The sequence below is a fragment of the Panthera leo genome, chromosome F2, assembly GCF_018350215.1.
Source record: "Panthera leo isolate Ple1 chromosome F2, P.leo_Ple1_pat1.1, whole genome shotgun sequence".
Lineage (NCBI taxonomy): Eukaryota > Metazoa > Chordata > Mammalia > Carnivora > Felidae > Panthera > Panthera leo.
In genome coordinates, this window is record NC_056695.1 from 59,018,312 (window position 1) to 59,037,331 (window position 19,020).

The 19,020-nt window shown below is 37.4% G+C and overlaps 1 pseudogene; it reads left to right on the forward strand.

Annotated features, from left to right (window-relative positions):
- Window positions 1-6,890: 6,890 nt before the first annotated feature.
- On the forward strand, window positions 6,891-8,348 carry LOC122210929 (annotated as a pseudogene).
- Window positions 8,349-19,020: the final 10,672 nt, after the last annotated feature.

Sequence of the window (19,020 nt, forward strand, 5' to 3'; positions counted from 1 at the left end):
ATGGACAATACCTCTCACCTGACTGATTGCAAGGGCCTCCAAGTTGGTCTCCCTTCTTCTTCCTTTATTCTGTTACATAACTTAGCACTCAAAAAGTCTTCCAAAACATCGATCATACAACACCTCTCCTCAAAACCCTGAATTGGCTTCCAATTTCACTGCGAATATAAGTGAAAGTCTGTACAATGGTCTACAAAGCCCTGCAACGTCTGCCCCCTATTCCTGTTGCCTCTCTAAGCTTATAGCCAAACACCTTTGCATTTTTTTAGTGGCCAGCAAGCCTTCCTGCTACTATTAAAATATTGTGTTAGATTAATGTATTAGAAAACCTATTTTGATTGCCAGAAGGGAAACTTACTGACCAACCAAAGATCAGAAAATGCTAGCATGCTAGTGATCTCCAGAGCAACCAGAACAAATATTTAATGTTACCAGTACCCTTTCTCTCAACATGCCTTCTTTTTTTTCACATTGGCTTCATTTTCTCAGGCTGCCTTTCTCCACAGGTGGGAAATACGGCCTCCTGGCAGATGCTACACTCAGACCTTCCCAAGTTGAGCTCTCAGGTGAAAAACTCGAGGAAGACCTTTGACCAGTGTTATGGACTTCATATTTATATCTCCCCAAAATTCATATGTTAAAACAGCATTCCCGGTGTCATGGTATTCGGATACGGGTCCTTTGGGAGATAATTAGGTCATGAAGGTGGATATCACATGATAGGATTGATTAGTGCCCTTATTGGATACAGGAGACAGCTTGCTTTTTCTCCATGTGTCCATCATGTGAGGATACAAGAAGATGGCAAACCAGGAAGAGAATTCTCACCAAAAACAAATCTGCTGGCATCTTGACTGCTGGCACCACAGTTCCCAGAACTGGAAGAAGTAAGTTTTTTGCTTAAGTCACCCAGTCTATGGTAATTTGAGCTCTCCAAACAGACCAAACAACTAGGTTGGCTTGAAACATAGAAAGAGACTGAACTCAGGAAACAAATTCTTCTATTCAAATCCCATCTCTGTTACTTATTAACCATGTGACTTTGGAAAGTTATTTAATTTTTCTGGACCTTATAATTCCCAGTAGTAAAGTGTGGATAATAATAGTGCCTATCCAAAACAAATGTCATGAGATAAATGAATCTAAGTAAAGTGCTTAGAAATGCTATCAATCAACTGTGCAAGATTTTCCATGTCTATAGAATTGTATGTTTTAAATGAGAGAGGAGTATTTCCTAAAATTAAAAGGAGTTTCTATGCTCCAAAATTAAGAGTACAAGTTAGAGAAAAAACATCGACGGCTCTGAGAAAAATGTTCAACATTATATATTTATAATATATCACCATTGATGTCCTGAGATCTCACATAATCATGGTTTGGCACAAATTATAAATTGTGATTTTTTTAATTTTTAAAGATTCACAGAAGAAAGAACTGATTTTCTCTATTGATAGTAATAATATTTGTTGCAAAATCTTGACTTTATATGGGAACCATCTGAAAACACTAAAGGCTAAATATATGTCTGTGCAAAGGAAAACATTACTCAAGTGAGCACATTAACAGATGTCAGTAGTGTCTTGGAAAGCCTAAATCCATGGAGCTAGATCACTTAACAAATGACTGCTCAAATACTTAAATTATGCCAGCATAGCACAAAAGAAAGGGATTGGTGATTCTTTCATTGTCAGAATTTATAGTTAGCTGATTGGAAAGATTCAGGAGCTCCTGTTTGCCAGCAGTACAAGTATATTGTACTATGCTAAAAAAAGGTACAATAGTAGGAATAACGTAGGGGCTTGTGAAGCTCTGCCATTTGCCAAAAATTTATCATTCTCATTTTAGAATTCAAATGTTTACTGCTTTTACATTGTGTCTATTATGTAATAGTGTGTTAAAATCTAAGATTAGTTTAATTTGTTTCTCCTTGTGATTCCAACATAAAATGCTTATCAACAAGGCTCTCTACATGGTTATAATCTGAAGTAGCCAGATACCAGCAAGATATTTAATCCAAATACTGTACATGGAATTGTGGTTTCAGGGTGTCCACCAAAACATGGGATTTGATATTATGTATGAAAAGAATATAAGGATTTCAGATTATTATAAAGTTCATAAAGGTCATTATGGCTTTGCTAGACCCCCTTAAATTGAATACAGAAAATCAACACAGGAAAAATGAGTTGATTGAAAACGTGTACATGTATTTTCAGACGTGACAAAAAGGAATTCTGAGTATTTTCAGCAATATTATTCTGTTTGCGTTTGTGTGTGTACAGAACATGTAGGAATGTGCTTTCACACCTGCATAAATATATATTAAAAATCTCAGAGATGTTGATGGCTTCCACTAAATTAGCCACAAATATCAGGGTGTCAATTCCTTGTGACTGACTCTACATATTTTCAAGATGGCTGTAATGACATATCCACTCTACGGAATAGAATAGGTTTTAGTATGAAAATTAAAAGTTTAATAACAATAATAATAATTTTGTATTCATTTTTCACTGGATATTTTCAATATGTCTCATTCAAACAATAACAAATACTTACTAGATTATTATTTCTATATCTGTAGTAACTTGACTCATTATCTCCTCTGTTGGACAGTAAGATCCACAAGAATAAAAAGTCAATGTTGATTTTGTCCCCTTTTTACCATAGATTCATAGAGCACAGCCTCTGATTCAATAAATATCTGCTAAGTGAATAACCCTCCATGATATTGTCAATTAATTAATGATTCCAAAATAAAAGTAGCCTTCTCATGGACCCATGGTTATAAATAATCAATCTGGGATTAAAAGTCAGATAAAACTGAATACAGAATTAATGTTGTTTTTTTCCCCTACATAAACCCAAATGTATATGGTGTTAAAATATATAAAAATCTAACAGTTTTACCATTTAACGTGTGCAATTCCATGTCATTTAATACATTCACAATGGTGAGAAATTATCACCACTATCTAGTCCCAGGATACTTCATCATGTGACAAGGAAACCCATTCCCATTAAGCAGTGACTCCCAATCCCATCCTCCCCCAAACCCCTGCTAGTAATCTGCTTGTTTTCTCGATGAGTTTTTCTATTCTGGCTTTTTTTCACTCAGCATACTTGCATTGTTGATCCAATTTTCAACATTTATCAGTGTTTCATTTATTTTAATGGCTGAAATAACATCACATTGCACGGATGTACCACATTTTATTTATCCATTTAGCAGTTGATGGACGTGGGTTATTTCCACCTTTTTTTTTTTAATTTTTTTTGACGTTTATTTATTTTTGAGACAGAGAGAGACAGAGCATGAATGGGGGAGGGTCAGAGAGAGAGGGAGACACAGAATCTGAAACAGGCTCCAGGCTCTGAGCAGTCAGCACAGAGCCCGACACAGGGCTCGAACTCACGGACAGTGAGATCATGACCTGAGCTGAAGTCGGATGCTTAACCAACTGAGCCACCCAGGAGCCCCTATTTCCACCTTTTAATTATTACGAATAGTGCTGTGACAGACACTCATGTACAAGTTTTTTTTTTTTTTTTGAACAATAGTTTTTAACTCTTTGGGGTATATACAAGGAAAGAATTCCTCCTGAGTCCTGTGGTATTGATGTCTAATGTACTGTAAGTTCTAGTGATCTGCCATACAACAGAGTATCTATATTTACTAGTAATGTATTGTGCACTTTAAAATATATGAAGACAATAGATATGCTAAGTGTTTTTTTTCAACAAACAAAACAAAAAATACACACACAAAAAAAATCAAGGAAAGATGACAGATACATTAATTATCTTGATTATGGTAATGGTATTAAGGATGTATGTATATATCCAATGTCATTAAGATATATACATTAAATGTGTCCAATTTTGTATATAAATTATACTTCAATAAAGCATTAAACAACACTAGTGAGGATGTGTGTATGGGGCACAGAAATGAAAATTTTCACAGATATGAGGAAAAGTATGCCTACAAACTAAGATAAGTAGGAGAAAAGGAACATGATTTTAAGAAAGAATATTAGACATTTTTCCAAAAAAGACTTACAGATGACCAGTAGGTATATGAAAAGATACCCAGCATCACTAACCATCAGGGAAATGCAAATTAAAGCTGGGAGATATCGCCTCACATTTGTTAGGATGACTATTATCAAAATGACAAGAGATAACAAGTGTCAGGGTGTGGAGAAATGAGAACTCTTTTACACTGAGTTTGGAATATAGATTGATATACCATTATGGAAAAAAAATATAGGGTTTTCCCAAAAAAATTAAAAATAGAACAACCATAATATCCATCAGTCCCACTTCTGGTGTATATCAAAAAATATATAATTAATATCTTGAAGAAATATATTCACTTCCACATTCATTGCAGCCAATATTATTCACAATAGCCAAAACATGCAAACAACCCAAGTGTCCAGCAGCTGAATGGATAAAGAAAATATGGTATATACATATATAATGGAAAATTATTCAGCCATATTAAAAAAAGTAAATCCTGCTATGTGCAACACGGATGAACCTGGAGGACATTCTGCTAAATGAAATAAACCAAACACAGAAGGCAAAGTACTGTACAATCTCACTTACATGTGGAATCTAAAATCAAACTCACATAAGCAGAGAGTAGAATGGTAGTTGCTAGGGGCTGGGAAGTAGGGGGGTGAGGAAGTAGGCAGATGTTGGTCAAAAGGTACAAACTTTCAGTTATAAGATGCATAAGATCTGAAGATCTAATGAACAGCATGGTGACTTAGTCAATAATACTTGTGTACTTGAAATTTGCTAAGAGAATAGATATTAAATGTTCTTAGCCACACACAAAAAATGTCAACTATGTGAGGTGATGGCTGTGTTATTAGTTTGATTATGGCAATCATTTTACAATGTATATGTATATCAAATCATCATATTATACACCTTAAATACATGCAATTTTATTTGACCATTGTACATCAATAAAATTGGAAAAATAAATAAATGCCTTGATTAATTAAAAAATATTAAAAGTGAATCTGACTAAATTCAGGGGTCAGGAAAAAAAATTATATAAGGAAGTAGGCTTGAACTAAAAAATAAGTGAAGTGAGGAGGTTGAAAGAAGAATTTTCTGAGCAGGGTCTCCAACCCGTGTAAAAGCCCTGTGCAAGGATCTGAGGAAGTAAAAGGAGGCCAGTACATCTCAAGTTCAGAGGAAAAATTGGGGTTGGTATGAGATGTGGATGGATATGCAGAGTCCAGGCATATCATGGAGAATATGCTTGAGACACAGCTTCATTTGAGATATTTACTTTTTATCCAATGAACGATGACAGTTTCTGAAAGGTATTAAGTGTGGAACAGAGAGTAAAACCAACTTTGAGATTTTTAGAGATTATTCTGGTGATAACCTGTAAGACAGAATATAAGTAGATGAACATGGATGCAGTGAAATTAGTTAGAAATTTATTATATGACAAATTATGAATTGTGCCTGTCTGTACTTGTACCATCACAGCAGTGATGTGGGAAAACAAAATATGCACTATTTGGTGATTACTTGTAAATAGGGGCTGAAGGGAAAATAAGGGAAACATCCAAGTAAAGATGCCGCATTAAGAGTTAAATCTATTACAGTTCAGAAGAAAGGCATATAAAAAGTTGGAAGTTTTTAAAATACAGAAGATGACTGAAATCAAAGGTTTGACTAAGTTTAACTATGGAGAGAACATGGACTAAGGAGAGCCTTAAACCAATTTTTGTTTTTATATTTCCTTCTGTCATCTTCAATTTCTTTTCATAAGTGTTCCACGGTTTTCAGAGTATAGATCTTTTACCTCTGTATTTAGGTTTATTCCTAGGTATCTTATGGGTTTGGGTGCAACAAGCTTTTGCTTTTAATATTTAGTTACCAGTTAGAGGAAAATGAACTACCAACTAGAGGTTGACACAGAATTCCCAGACGATTAGGACTAAACCTACCAGAAAAGCACAGCATAATGAAAGCTTATGGGAGGAAAATAGACCAATTTTGAAATCAGTCCTTTGGATTTAGCAACATAGAGAGGGTTATTAACTTTAGGGAGAACTACTTCAGGAGTAGTAGATTAAGAAGTGAGTGAAGTAAGAAAAAACATGAGAAGAGTTTTGTTTTTTTTTTTTTTTGTTTTGTTTTTGTTTTTGTTTTTTTTTTTTGTTTGTTTTTTTTAAAGTATGGCTGTGAAGGGGAAATGGCGATTCAATGTTTTAGCAAGTTAAGGACCTATTGGTGGAAAGGATTCAATTGAGAGGGCATTGATATTTGGAGGAGACATGTCTAATGCACACTAGAGAGATTATCTTTCTATAGGAGAAGAAAGTAACGCATGCATAAAAGTAAAACATGCTATGACAGTAAGATTTTAGTAGTTTTGTAGTGGTAAGCAGCAAATGATAGCTTCATTTTTTTTTTTTTTTTTTTTTTCTGGAAAGTGTAATGAAAGACCATTTGAAAGGTGCTTCGAAAGGTAAAGATTTGCAAAGAAGGAGAGATCCCCAGGTGTGTCTCAATCTCTAGGAAATCTTTGCAAGTAGGCGAGGCAAGCTGGTCGCTGTAATCTGGTTCAATAGAATCCACTGGCGTGGAATTTTCCCATTTGAACACTGCTTTCCTAAATGTCATGTAATTAATACCAGTCAATTTGTTAAGTTAGAGCTCTCCATTTGCCGCGATTTTTTCTGACGGTTGCAAGTCCCAGATAAATTCTCATTTTCACGGATAACAAGCATCTCAGATACGGAGAGTATTAAACAAGATTAAAGGGCATGTGGACCCTGCACCGGCCAAGGGGCTGCCTTGCGCACCTCGCTGCGTGAGCACCCGCCTAGAGCCAGCATTGAAGCTACAAGATGGCTGACCAGGACCCGAGGGGAGGTAGCCCCTCCAACGAACGGTGGCCTCAGGCACGGGGGTTGTGGTCACCTCTCGCTTCAGGACACCCCCGGATGTAGTGAAGGGACCCTTGCGTCTCTGCGGCCCTGGGTGGCCAGCAAGCCGATGCCCCCCTTGCCGACTCTGGAGCCTCTCCTGGGCCAAAGTACCTCCTGTACTGCGGTGGTGTCTTGGAGCCCCTGCCCCGGTGCCCACGCGGTGCCTGCTGTGCCGCCGGTTTCGGGACCCACTCCCTTCACTGGCACCACGGATACCTTCATGAAGATTGTGAGACACGAGGTCACCAGTACCCTGTGGAGTGGCCTCCCAGCCCCCCGGTGGTGACTGTGCCGGCCACTGCTGTGTAGCTTCCCCATCAAAGACCTTTCCTTGCGGTCCGGCCCGGACTTCTGACCTCCCCGCACCCGTGGTGGCGGGGGCACTAGGCTGCGTGGGTACCCTGACTGTGATCAGCTCCCTGGAGCCGGTGAGGACAAAGCTTCAGGCTCAGCGCGTGTCACAGCATGGCTCGTGCCTGTGTTAGGGCCGCTGTGGCTCAGGGAGGCTGGCGCTCAGTGTGGATGGGCTGGGGCCCCCCTGCCCTTCGGGATGTGGCCTTGGCCTTTTCTGCTCTGCACTGGTGCGACGATGACTGGGTGGGCTCAGGCCAAAGGACCAGGCACCCGTGGGCGCCCACTGTGTGGCTGGTGACGTCTCAGGGATGGTGGCAGCGGTGCCCACTCTACTCTTTTCCACGGGGTGGAGACTCAAGGCCAGGTCGCAGCGGGAGCGCTGGAGGCCGTGAAAGTGACACCGGGCAGGCCCACTCCACCTGACTGCTGCCGCTGCAGAGGACCCAGCTGAGTCAGGCACTGGGGGGCTCTAACAGCTTCCTCTGGAGGATGAGGATCTTCAGGGCCACCCCCTCCTTCATGTGCCATCATGATCAGCTCTTTCGAGTTCAGTTTGGCAAAAGCTTCTTCCAGGGGCTCAATGGAAAACAGCCTGTAGGTTCTTAAAAGGAGCCAAGGTGCAAGGACCGCATCTCTTCTGAGGGTGAGGGTGCGGCAGGAGATGATGGAGCCAAGTGCCTATTCTCAGTACTGAGAAGAGGGGCCTCAGTTTCTCAATTAGGAGCACCGAGGGGAAGGGGCTGCCCCTCTGGGCCCGCCCAGGCCCCCCAACACAGCTTATTTCCTAGTGGTCCTCATTTCTGGCCCCAGAGAATGATCACTTTTCCAGCCAAGTTCAAGACCACATCTACTAACTGTCCCCTTCCCTCCACCATTTCTCTGTGTATTTGCTGTAACTGGGTCTATCCTCAAGAGACACAAAACCCTGGGCCTGGTGTAGTCCACACCCACACTCCTTGAATCTAAAAATGATGAATTTCTAGAAAGAAAGAAAGAAAGAAAGAAAGAAAGAAAGAAAGAAAGAAAGAAAGAAAAGGAAAGAGAAAGAAAGAAAGAGAAAAAAGAAAGAAAGAAAGAAAGAAAGAAAGAAAGAAAGAAAGAAAGAAAGAAAGAAAGAGCTTTACCTTGAACATCCTTCCTTGTCGTGTTCTGTTGGGAGCGTGTTCTCCCAAGTCTTTGCCTCTGTCTGGCCATTTCTGGAAAGACTCTACCATCTCAATCTTTAGGAATCTACTTTTAAGAAAAAGGAGATATTTTCCTTGTCTACTTCATATGCTTCATAAGTGACCAATAATATTCTCCATGATACATTTTGTATTCCTTTTTGTTACTCTGTTTAGTGTCAGAAGTCCACATACACCCTTCCAAGCTTTAAAAGATTCCAAGTAAAGAGTTGATGTAATATCTAGAATAACTGGCCCCCAAATATTTAGCCAGTTTTCAAATATATATATTCATATGTATTTATATAAATATATTTATATTTATATAATATTGGCCTAGAAGTTTCAAATAAATAATCTGAATTTTTGGCTGATTAATTATAAAGCTAAACATCTTCTTTCTTTAGAAATAAACTAGTATTAAATTTATACTATGTTATTCTTGAAGTCTAAGTGGGAGCAATTTTTTTAAATTTTTTAGAGGACCTAAGAAATGGAAATGGAGAAAATCATATTCAGTTCTCATTATGTAGCAAAAATATGTAGCTAAAATGGCTACTCATCTCTTAGAAACAAAATTCCTTTATTAATTATATGCCAATATTACAGTAATGCTTTGCTAACAGAGAAAAGAGTTTTGAAGCCAATAAAATAAAAACTACAATGAAGCTCAAATTTAAAAAAGATATGTGCACATGAAAATATCATCCAAATAAACGGAAACAAATTTCATGAGTTACCTATTATACTGTCACCTTTTATAAATAGGTTTTTCATGTTGTAACTCAAAGTTCAACATAATAATCTTATTTGGAGGGAAAATAGAGAAATTTATTCTATAAGTATATAAAACATTATCAGGAACAATTTAGAAAATTGTTTAGTGTTTAAGATGTGTTTTCATAAGTACCGAACTATCTCTGTGACAGGGATTTCCTTTTTCTTATTTATTTATTTGTTTAGAGAGCAGAGGAGAGGGGCAGAGAGAGAGAAAGAGAGAGAATCTTAAGCAGGATCCACGTTGAGCATGGAGCCCAAGCAGGGCTTCCTCCCATGACCGTGGGATCATGACCTGAGTCAAAATCAAGAATCGGATGGTTAACCAACTGAGCCATCCAGGTGCCCCAGGCAGGGATTTCTTAATATTAACATAATATCATGGTAATATACTCTCCACTACCTACTTATAGTAAATTTTTTCATTCCTCAAATTATCTAAATGGGAAACTGATATATTTTGTGTCTAAAAGAATGGCAAGAAAAGAAGTCCTATACATAAAATCAAGACTGTGGTCAGTGAACTAAGAATTTGCACCTGTGTATGATGTTGAGAAGATTTTGGAACCAGTGACTCCAGTTTCATATACCCCTTTCTATAGCACACAACTGGGTATAACAGTACTTTGTGAGGTTTTCCTTTCTTCTTGGAAATGGATCTATACGTATCATCATTCAATTAATGCAACACGCATGGCATTCACTATATACTACACACTGTGTTGAATATTACGCAGAGTGAAATTAGACATAGTTTTTGTCCTCCAAATTTCATAGCCTAATATATTAAAACTATTTCTGGGGGTCCATTGTTCTCTGTATCACACATAGAGAGTGGCCTCAATAATCAACTGGAATTCCTGAGTCATCTTCATGGTGCTTAACGCTCATTAAAATATTTATGTCAAGTGTTATGACTTCCCACTGTAAATAAGAAAAGATAACATTGGAGAGATTAAGGAAACTACCAAGGGGGAAAATGCCAGTAAGGAAATATCCAGGATTAGAAAACAGGTCTTATGATTCCATAATCTATGGATTATCGATTGTCAACAAATTCAGTTACCTTCATACAAGGATACATGTTACAAAAACTTCTGTCAGTATCTTTCCTCCATTCCTCTCTAAATCAATCTTACTCCTTATCAGGGCTCCTAGCCTAAAACCACACTAACTCCAAATCCCAGCCAGCCTTCCTATTATCACAGCATTCTTGATCCAGGCTGGGAGTAGAGTCAGCTGCATGTAAGTTTTCATAAAACAAATTCAGTTTAGTATAGTGTTTCAGGAATCTAAAGACCTCAGGGCCAGCTTTGGTCTAGAGGCTATTCTCATTACCATAGCAAAGTATGATCACAAAAGACCAGTAAATCTTATAAAGCATTTAAAAGAATAATAGACTGCCCCCCCCCCCCACCAAATAGATATAACCCTAAAATCCCCTATCTCCACATGTAGCCATGGAGATCACAAAACAGAAATGGGATTGAATTTGCCTTGGACAGTCTGTTTACACAAGGAAAATTTATTCAAGACCTGGAACTTCTCTTGGCACCTGACTGAGATTCTAAAATATTTTCCCTGAGCTCTGATCATGTACAACACTTCACACATGGATGATCATACGATCACACAAAGAGCCAGATCTCTCAGAAACCCCTGGAATGCCTAAAACCCTGTATGTGTATACATGATAAATCCAGAGAGTCTGAAGAGAAGGTCCCTTAATGCAGACTAGTAAATCTACATGGGGCTTAGTGAAATGTTTTGTCAATGAGATTTTCCTATGCATTTTTCCCGACCTTTTCTATAGCAAAACAGAAAACCCAGGAATATTAATATCTGGGCAAAATATCTTCAATGTAGGTGTAAAATTAATAATGGTGGGAAAGGCAAAGAAAAAGAGAGAATGGAGAACATATGCTTAGCCTCAGCCTCGTTTGCTTTCCCAAAACATGTTTTCAATACGATGATTCCTTGTGCAGCCTGAAAAATAATTCTGCAAGCTTTTTAACATCCATAAGATACAAGTTCTAATTGAGATAAAGCATAATAATATCTAGGAAAAGCATCATGGTGGTATTGCTTTGACAGTGCATTTGCCTAAACACTCTTTGTGCCCAAATGGGGATTTGATGTCCTTTTAGGTTTTCTGAAAGCTAGACTAATTAAAAGCATATATTAATTCAAGCCATATTACATATAAAATGTTCCAAATCTGTCTCTCAGCCCTGAAGGAGCACAATAAATTTAATCCTGTCTGCATCTGTGGGTGTGTTGTTTTGTAGTGATTCTGTAAATCTAAGAGGCAGCCTGTGGCTCATCTGTAATAGTAAATACCTCATTCACAAGGTTTTTCGTTATGCATAGTTTGTCTCCTGAAGGCATTTCACACAACAGGAGCCGTCTCTGATGAAAATACTTAATTCCTTAAAGCACCACAGTTCATAATAGTATGGGGAATTTTAACTATACAAGCTATAAAAATCTTAACAAATTGCCAGTAGCTACACCCTCACTGATGCATTTATTTCTTTACTTTCCAGGGTCACCCTGGTTAACCTAACCATTTAGATCAAAACATTGTATGGTAGCTGATGGATGACATGTTCCATTAAAGATGTTATGGGAAATAAGAAATAATTAAGTGCTACTCCATTCACCATAGTAGCTGGTATTAAATATTAGTACACCTGACCAAGAACTGTTCACCTAAGAACTTAATTGTAACAGATAACTTTATTTTGTGCATGAAATTTTGCTCCTCAAAATATGAGGCGCAATATCCAAGAAGGCTAAAACTGACCAAACACAGATGAAGTCAGAAAAACAAATACTACTTTTGGGTGAGACTAAAAGAGTATGCATTGCTGAATGTCAGAAATATATACAATCAGTTTTCATAATGGTGAGTTTATGGGTCTTTCTTTTGTCAAAGGACCACTGCATGACAATTGAGTCTTCTCTTGGAATTGCAAATACTGGTGTTGTCACTGAGAACACTGATACCCAGTCTTGCTATTATAAACCATGAGTATAAATTCTGCTCCTGGAATTTTGGTAAGCTTTCTGAAATGTGATCTGATTCCCTTCAATGAGCAGTTTTCAGCATGTTTACCTTCTGAGTTTTAATCTTGATAATGATCTAATTTCTTTACTCCAGATTCTGCCCAAACTTTCTTCTTTGGCATATCTAGTTTGCCCCAACCAGTTATTCATGACCAGGAGCAGTATTCCTTTCCAAGGACATGTGACAATGTCTGGATATACTTTTGATCACTACAGCTAGGAGGATGCTACCTGCATCTAGCGAGTGGAGGCCAGGAATGCTGTTAAATAGGCCACATTGCACAGGATAACCTCCCACATCAAAGCGGTATTCCGAATTTAAAAAGAAAAGGCAATAATGCTGAGGTTGACAAACCCTGATCTAGAAATGAATTTCCCCATTCTCCTGCCAAAATGGTTGCCAATTAGGAACAGGTTTATAATAAGAAGATAAAAAAGAAGAGATGTATAATGCACATTATATTTTTTAAACCCAGTATACTGTAGGAGGTCAAACTTTACAAGTAGGCAAATCTTATTATTAATTTAAATTTTATTGAGGTTAACATACACAGAGAAAAGTGCACAAGCCATAAATGTGAAGCTACCCAAAATTCCAAAATAAAACATCTAGGTAACCATAATCCTAACACAGAATGTTACCAAGACCCTAATAATGTCCTCTTAACTTTGAATATTCACCCGTGGACTCATTTCTGAGTTATTTTTTAAATTAATTTTTAATTTTTTAATGTTTTTTAAATTTATTTTTGACAGAGAGAGAAAGAGTGTGAGCGGGAGAGGGGCAGAGAGAGACTGAAACACAGAATCTGAAGCAGGCTCCAGGCTCTGAGCTGTCAGCACAGAGCCTGATGGGGGGCTTGAACTCACAAGCAGTGAGATCATGACCTGAGCCAAAGTCGGACCTTTAACCGACTGAGCCACCCAGGCACCCCTATTTATTTATTTTTGATAGAAAGGGAGAGAGACAGAGCGTGAGCAGGGGAGGGTCAGAGAGAGAGGGAGACACAGAATCTGAAGCAGGCTCCAGGCTCTGAGCTGTCAGCACAGAGCCCGACACAGGGCTCGAACTTGTGAACCGCGAGATCATGACCTGAGGGAAGTCAGTCGCTCAACCGACTGAGCCACCCAAGTGCCACTATGAGTTCTAAACTTACATATTCAACTGCCTCTTGACATAATGCCTTTCTACCAATTTTAGTGGAAAGTTGGAGAAGAAATACATAATTTTTTAGCACCATGTTAAGTCAGACAGGTTTATTTTAAAAGTAAACTTAAGGATATGGGGCGCCTGAGCAGCTCAGACAGTTAAGTGTCCAACTTTGACTCAGGTCATGATCTCGACATTTGTGAATTTGAGCCCCTCGTCGGGCTCTGTGCTGACAGCTCAGAGCCTGAAGCCTGCTAGTATTCTGTGTCTCCCTCTCTCTCTGCCCCTCCCCTGCTCATGCTCTCTCTCTCTCTCTCTCTCAAAAATAAACACTAAAAAAATTTTTAATTAAAAAAATAAATAAAAGTAAACTTAAGGATAAAGAGAAAAGTAACATCAAGTTAAAACACTATTGCACTACCATTTTTTTAAAACATAATCACTGATATATATTTAATCCATAGTTTTTGTGTCACCATAAATTATATTGTTGGATATATATATATATAATCAAAGTATTGTACATTTATCTTTTTAATGGATATCAGATCTCTCTCCAAAAATGCCATATCAATTCCCATTTAATTCTACAGTGTAGAAATATACTTTTCCTCTATATTCCCACCAGTCATAAGTGTATCAATACATAATACTTCACAATACTATTACATGCAAACCATACTTAGTTATATCTAGTGAATTTCAATGATACGCTGCTAAGAAATATTCTGAACGTATATAGCATATGATCCATCTATTGAAAATAAATTCAAGGCACATATGGGTATACATAGGGATGTAATTACTTAAGTTTAAAGTTATAGGAGAATACATACCAACTTACTGAAATCAGTTCATGAAGTAATGAGGGAAGAAAAGAAAAGTAGGCAGTGTGGGAGGTGGTGGTCTTAGTGTTTTTAGAAATAACTGAACAAATGCAAGCAAAATGCTAAAAATTTCAGCAAAAATTGATTGGTAAAAAAAGGAATATTCCAACACAAATTGAACGAAACATTTGTAGAAAGATCTGGAATTGTATTGGAATTCTCTTCCTAGTTAGACCCACTGGTTAAATATTGTTACAAATTCCTTAGGGAAGAGAAATAGGAGGCTGCCACCAGAAGCCACGTTCTGCCCTATATTTTTAGCTTTATATTAGTATCTGTTGTGCTGTGGGGTGTTATTATTAAAATATGTACCATAAAAAATATCCAGCTGCAGTTTTGTAGTCTTAGCCCACAGAGAGCACATAGATCGTGTCTCAACTCTTTTAATCCATTATTCTTAGTAGGATTCATGTGTTCACACAAATGTATGGAGAGATCATTCATTGCAGGTCGGCATTCCCGACATGATATTTGCCCCAGACACTAGCTGGAAGCTGGAAAAAAGGGTTCTCTAGGCAGATCTGCTTGGGAACTCTGAATGAAACAAAACTAAATAGATGGCTTTACTTTAGAGCTCTAATAGGCGATGTCTAATAAAATCCCCTAAGGGGAAAAATATGGAAAACTCGTAGTCCTCTTTTGAAGAAGCAGATATATGGAGATGGGTCTTGTGCTGACACAGCAAGACATTCGAGGTGCAGAACCAAACCATTAGAGCACTGAGATGTGCCTTGCTGAGAAGCCTTATAGAGTGGCAGGAGTTGTCTCTGGGTACTGATAAGGTTAGGGATATAACACATGGTGAGTTTGCTGTTCTGGCTCCTCTGACCTGCCAAATGCTTCAATCCATGTGGGCTGCTAAGACCAGTGACCTAGATGTGCCAACTGGAGGAATTAAGAGTCAACAGCTATTTACTTCTCCGCTGCAACTTTCTCCTTATATTTACCTTTTTCTCCTTTACTAGTTGTTTCTAGAGCAAACCAAAAGAAAGACAACAGATTTGGGGGCCCAGCAGGGACATCTCATAGATTTTAATATGCTATAGTGGATCACAGATTTCCAGGAAAGGGAGAATGTATACAGTACCTTACAGAATTTTTAGGAAGTTTTATTTATTTGTTTTGAGAGAGAGAGAGACAGAGAAAGAGGAAGAGAGACAGCATGCACGAGAGAGAGATTGAGGGAGAGGCAGAGAGAGAGAGAGAGAGGGAGAGAGAGAATACTTAGCAGGCTCTGCACTGTCAGCATGGGGGTTGTCGCAGGGCTTGATCTCACAAACCGTGAGATCATGGCCTGAGCCGAGATCAAGAGTCCCATGCTTAAGTGACTGTGCCATCCAGGTGCCCCAGCTTACACAATTTTTAACTACTGGATTTGTTAAGTCAGCCATACATTTCAAGGGCAAGCAATCATAGAGCACATTTTATGAAATAATGCCAAAATATAGTCAAATAATGTCTAAGAGTATTGCAGTAGCACAGGAGACCAATAAGAAAGCAGTGTTGGGGTGTCTGAGTGGCTCAGTCATTTGAGTTTGTGACTCGTGATTTCAGCTCAGGTCATGATCTCATGGTTCATGACATCAAGCCTGAGGCTATGTACTAACGGTGCAGAGCCTGCTTGCGTTCTCTCTCTCCCTCTCTCTGCCTCTCCCTCACACATTCTCTCTCTCTCTCAAAATAAAGAAACTTAAAAAAAATAAAAGTGTTGATGTGACTGGAAAAATATTTAGAAGATAATATTCACAGGACATACTATTAATAGAAAGGGAGAAGTAGGAATAGAATTTATGTGTTTGGTTTGGAAAGTTCAAGGTCAGTAAAATAGATCTTTCTGTTTTAATTTTTAATATATACTATTTATGTAAGACTAAAGAATACTTCTTTTCTTCCTATTTTGAATGATTTCTTTGACACATTATGATTCTACTTTTTAACTTAGTTCTGATATGGTCAAATGAAGCTGAAAATTTTTGCTTGCAGGGTAGTTAAATATAAATTAAAGCACCACACATCTGTATCATGCTTCCTTGTTATTTTCATCAATTTTGTGTTATTTGAGGCTAGTCTATACAGTCAAGTGTCAAGCCTGTCATTCAAATTTAAACATTTATTTCAGGCCTCTAACCCATATATTACAGTCATGCTTTTATTCTTTATAAAAAGCACCTGCAAAAAAAGGGTCATTGTAATAGATTTTAGTGTTAGTAAATTCAACTTATATGTGGAAGGATGAACGTTTGCTAAGATATGGTGTTGGTGATGGGTTGAAGTTAAGTGCATTAATAGAATGTTCTAGAAGTCATTTATTATACAAAAGATCTTCATGGTTATTAAAACCTATAGGAAATCAGTAAGTAATCTTACATTTGTATATTTTTTGGCCATGAATTTTTACTAGGATAAATTTATTTTTATTTTGACCATGATATTCAAAAAATGGTGTTTAGATCCCCATATTTGTTAACCACTCTAAATATGAATATAGCAAGCCTGAGACCTCAACACCAGTGCAGAGTTTTGCTTCTTAGAATGGGAGAACATGCACAATGGAACTGGAGGTTGCAGCTGGTTAACACAAATCAGTCCTTAAAAACCAATACAATGAGAAACCATCAACAAAATTAAAAAGCAACCTACTAAATGAGAAAATATATTTGTAAATCATATATCCAATATGGGATTGATATCCAACATATATGAAGAATTTATACAACCCAATAACAACAACAAAAATCCAAATGGGTAAAGGATATGAATAGACATTTTCCCAAAGAGAAATGGCCAAAAGATGGCCAACAGACACATGAAAGGATGCTCAACATCACTAATCATAAGAGAAATGCAAATAAAAACCACAATGAGATATCATTTGACACTTGTCAGAATGACTAGTATCAAAAAGACAAAAAAAAAAGAAAGAAAGAAAGAAAGAAAGAAAGAAAGAAAGAAAGAAAGAAAGAAACCCACATATGTTGGCAAGGATGTGGAGAAAAGGGAATCTTTGTGCATTCTTTGTGGAAATGTAAATTGATGCAGTCACTATGGAAAACAGTGTGGAGGCTTCCCCCCAAATTAAAACTGGAACTATCATATGATCCAGCAAGTCCACTTCTGGGTATTTGTCCAAAGAAAACAAAAACACAAATTCAAAAACATATATGCACCCCATGTTCATTGCAGCATTATTTGTAATAGCCTAGATAGGAAAGTCATCTGAATACTCACTGATGGATGAATGGATAAAGATGATGTGGCATACATTCATTCAATAGAATATTTACTCAGTCATAAAAAAGAATGAAATCTTGCCATTTGCAACAACATGGATGGGCCTTGAAGGTATTACAATAAATGAAGTAATTTGAACAGAAAAAGACAAATACTATATGATTTCACTTATATATGAGCCTCCCCCCCCCCCCAAAAAAAAAAGATAAAAGAAGGAAAAAAAAAGAAAAACCAACAAAACAAACTCAGATGCCGATAACAGATTGGTGGTTTCCAGAAGAAGGTATCTGGGGTGTGGGCAAAATGGGAAAAGGTGGTCAAGAGGTATAAACTTTCAGTAATAAAATAAATAAATCATATGGATGTAATGTACATCTTGGTGAATATATTCGAAAATATTATATTGCATATTATGTACCTTTATATGGTAAGGAATCTAGACTTCACGTGGTAATTATCTTGCTGTGTATACAGGTATCAAATCATTATTTGTACCTCCTGAAACTAATATATTGTGATAGGTCAATTATATCTCAATTAAAAAAAATATGAGACACCCCCTATGATGTCTTAACTTACAAGAGAAACTGTATCCCATGAAGAATTATTTTGACTGCTACAATGGGGTCATCAGATCAAAATCCCTGAGAGAAATCATTCTTACTGGGGTTTTCTTGAAGCAGAAGGCACATATTATAGATCACTGCCTCGATGCCTTCTGCCTACTAGAGAATATTTTGGACTTCAAGAAAACTCAAACTCCTACGGGAGAGATATGCACACTTACACATTATCAACATCAAACTCAAATCACTATCAACGTGAATATTTTTCAACATGTGTATCACTGTCATGTTACTAGTCCATTAAGTTAATTCTTTTGTTTAGGAGGTATTCATTGAGTATTGACTGTTTCCCTGGCCTTTTGAAGGATATACAATGGTAAGTTTCTGACTTCCTAGAGCTCACCTCCTGAGCTTAGTTGATTAGACAAATATTATAAACTTTAAAAATAAATAAATCATGAGGTACCTAAGTGGCTCAGTAAGTTAAGCGTCTGACTTTGGCTCAGGTCACAATCTTCGGTTCAGGAGTTTGAGCCCCATGGTCATGCTCTGTGCTGACATTCAGAGCCTAGAGCCTGCTTCAGATTCTGTTTCCCTCTTTCTCTCTGCCCCTCCCCCACTCATGCTCATGTGCTGTCTCTCTCTCAAAAATAAATATTTTTAAATAAATATTAATTTAAATATAAATAAATAAATCACGACACAATCCTCAATGAAAGTATAGACATATATAGGAAGCATATGATGAAGAAATAGATAAAATAAATGAGCGGGTATCTTTTTTATTTTGTGTGATTATGGAAGTTTTTTCAGAAGCAGTGAAATTTAAACCAAAATATATAATATGAAGGA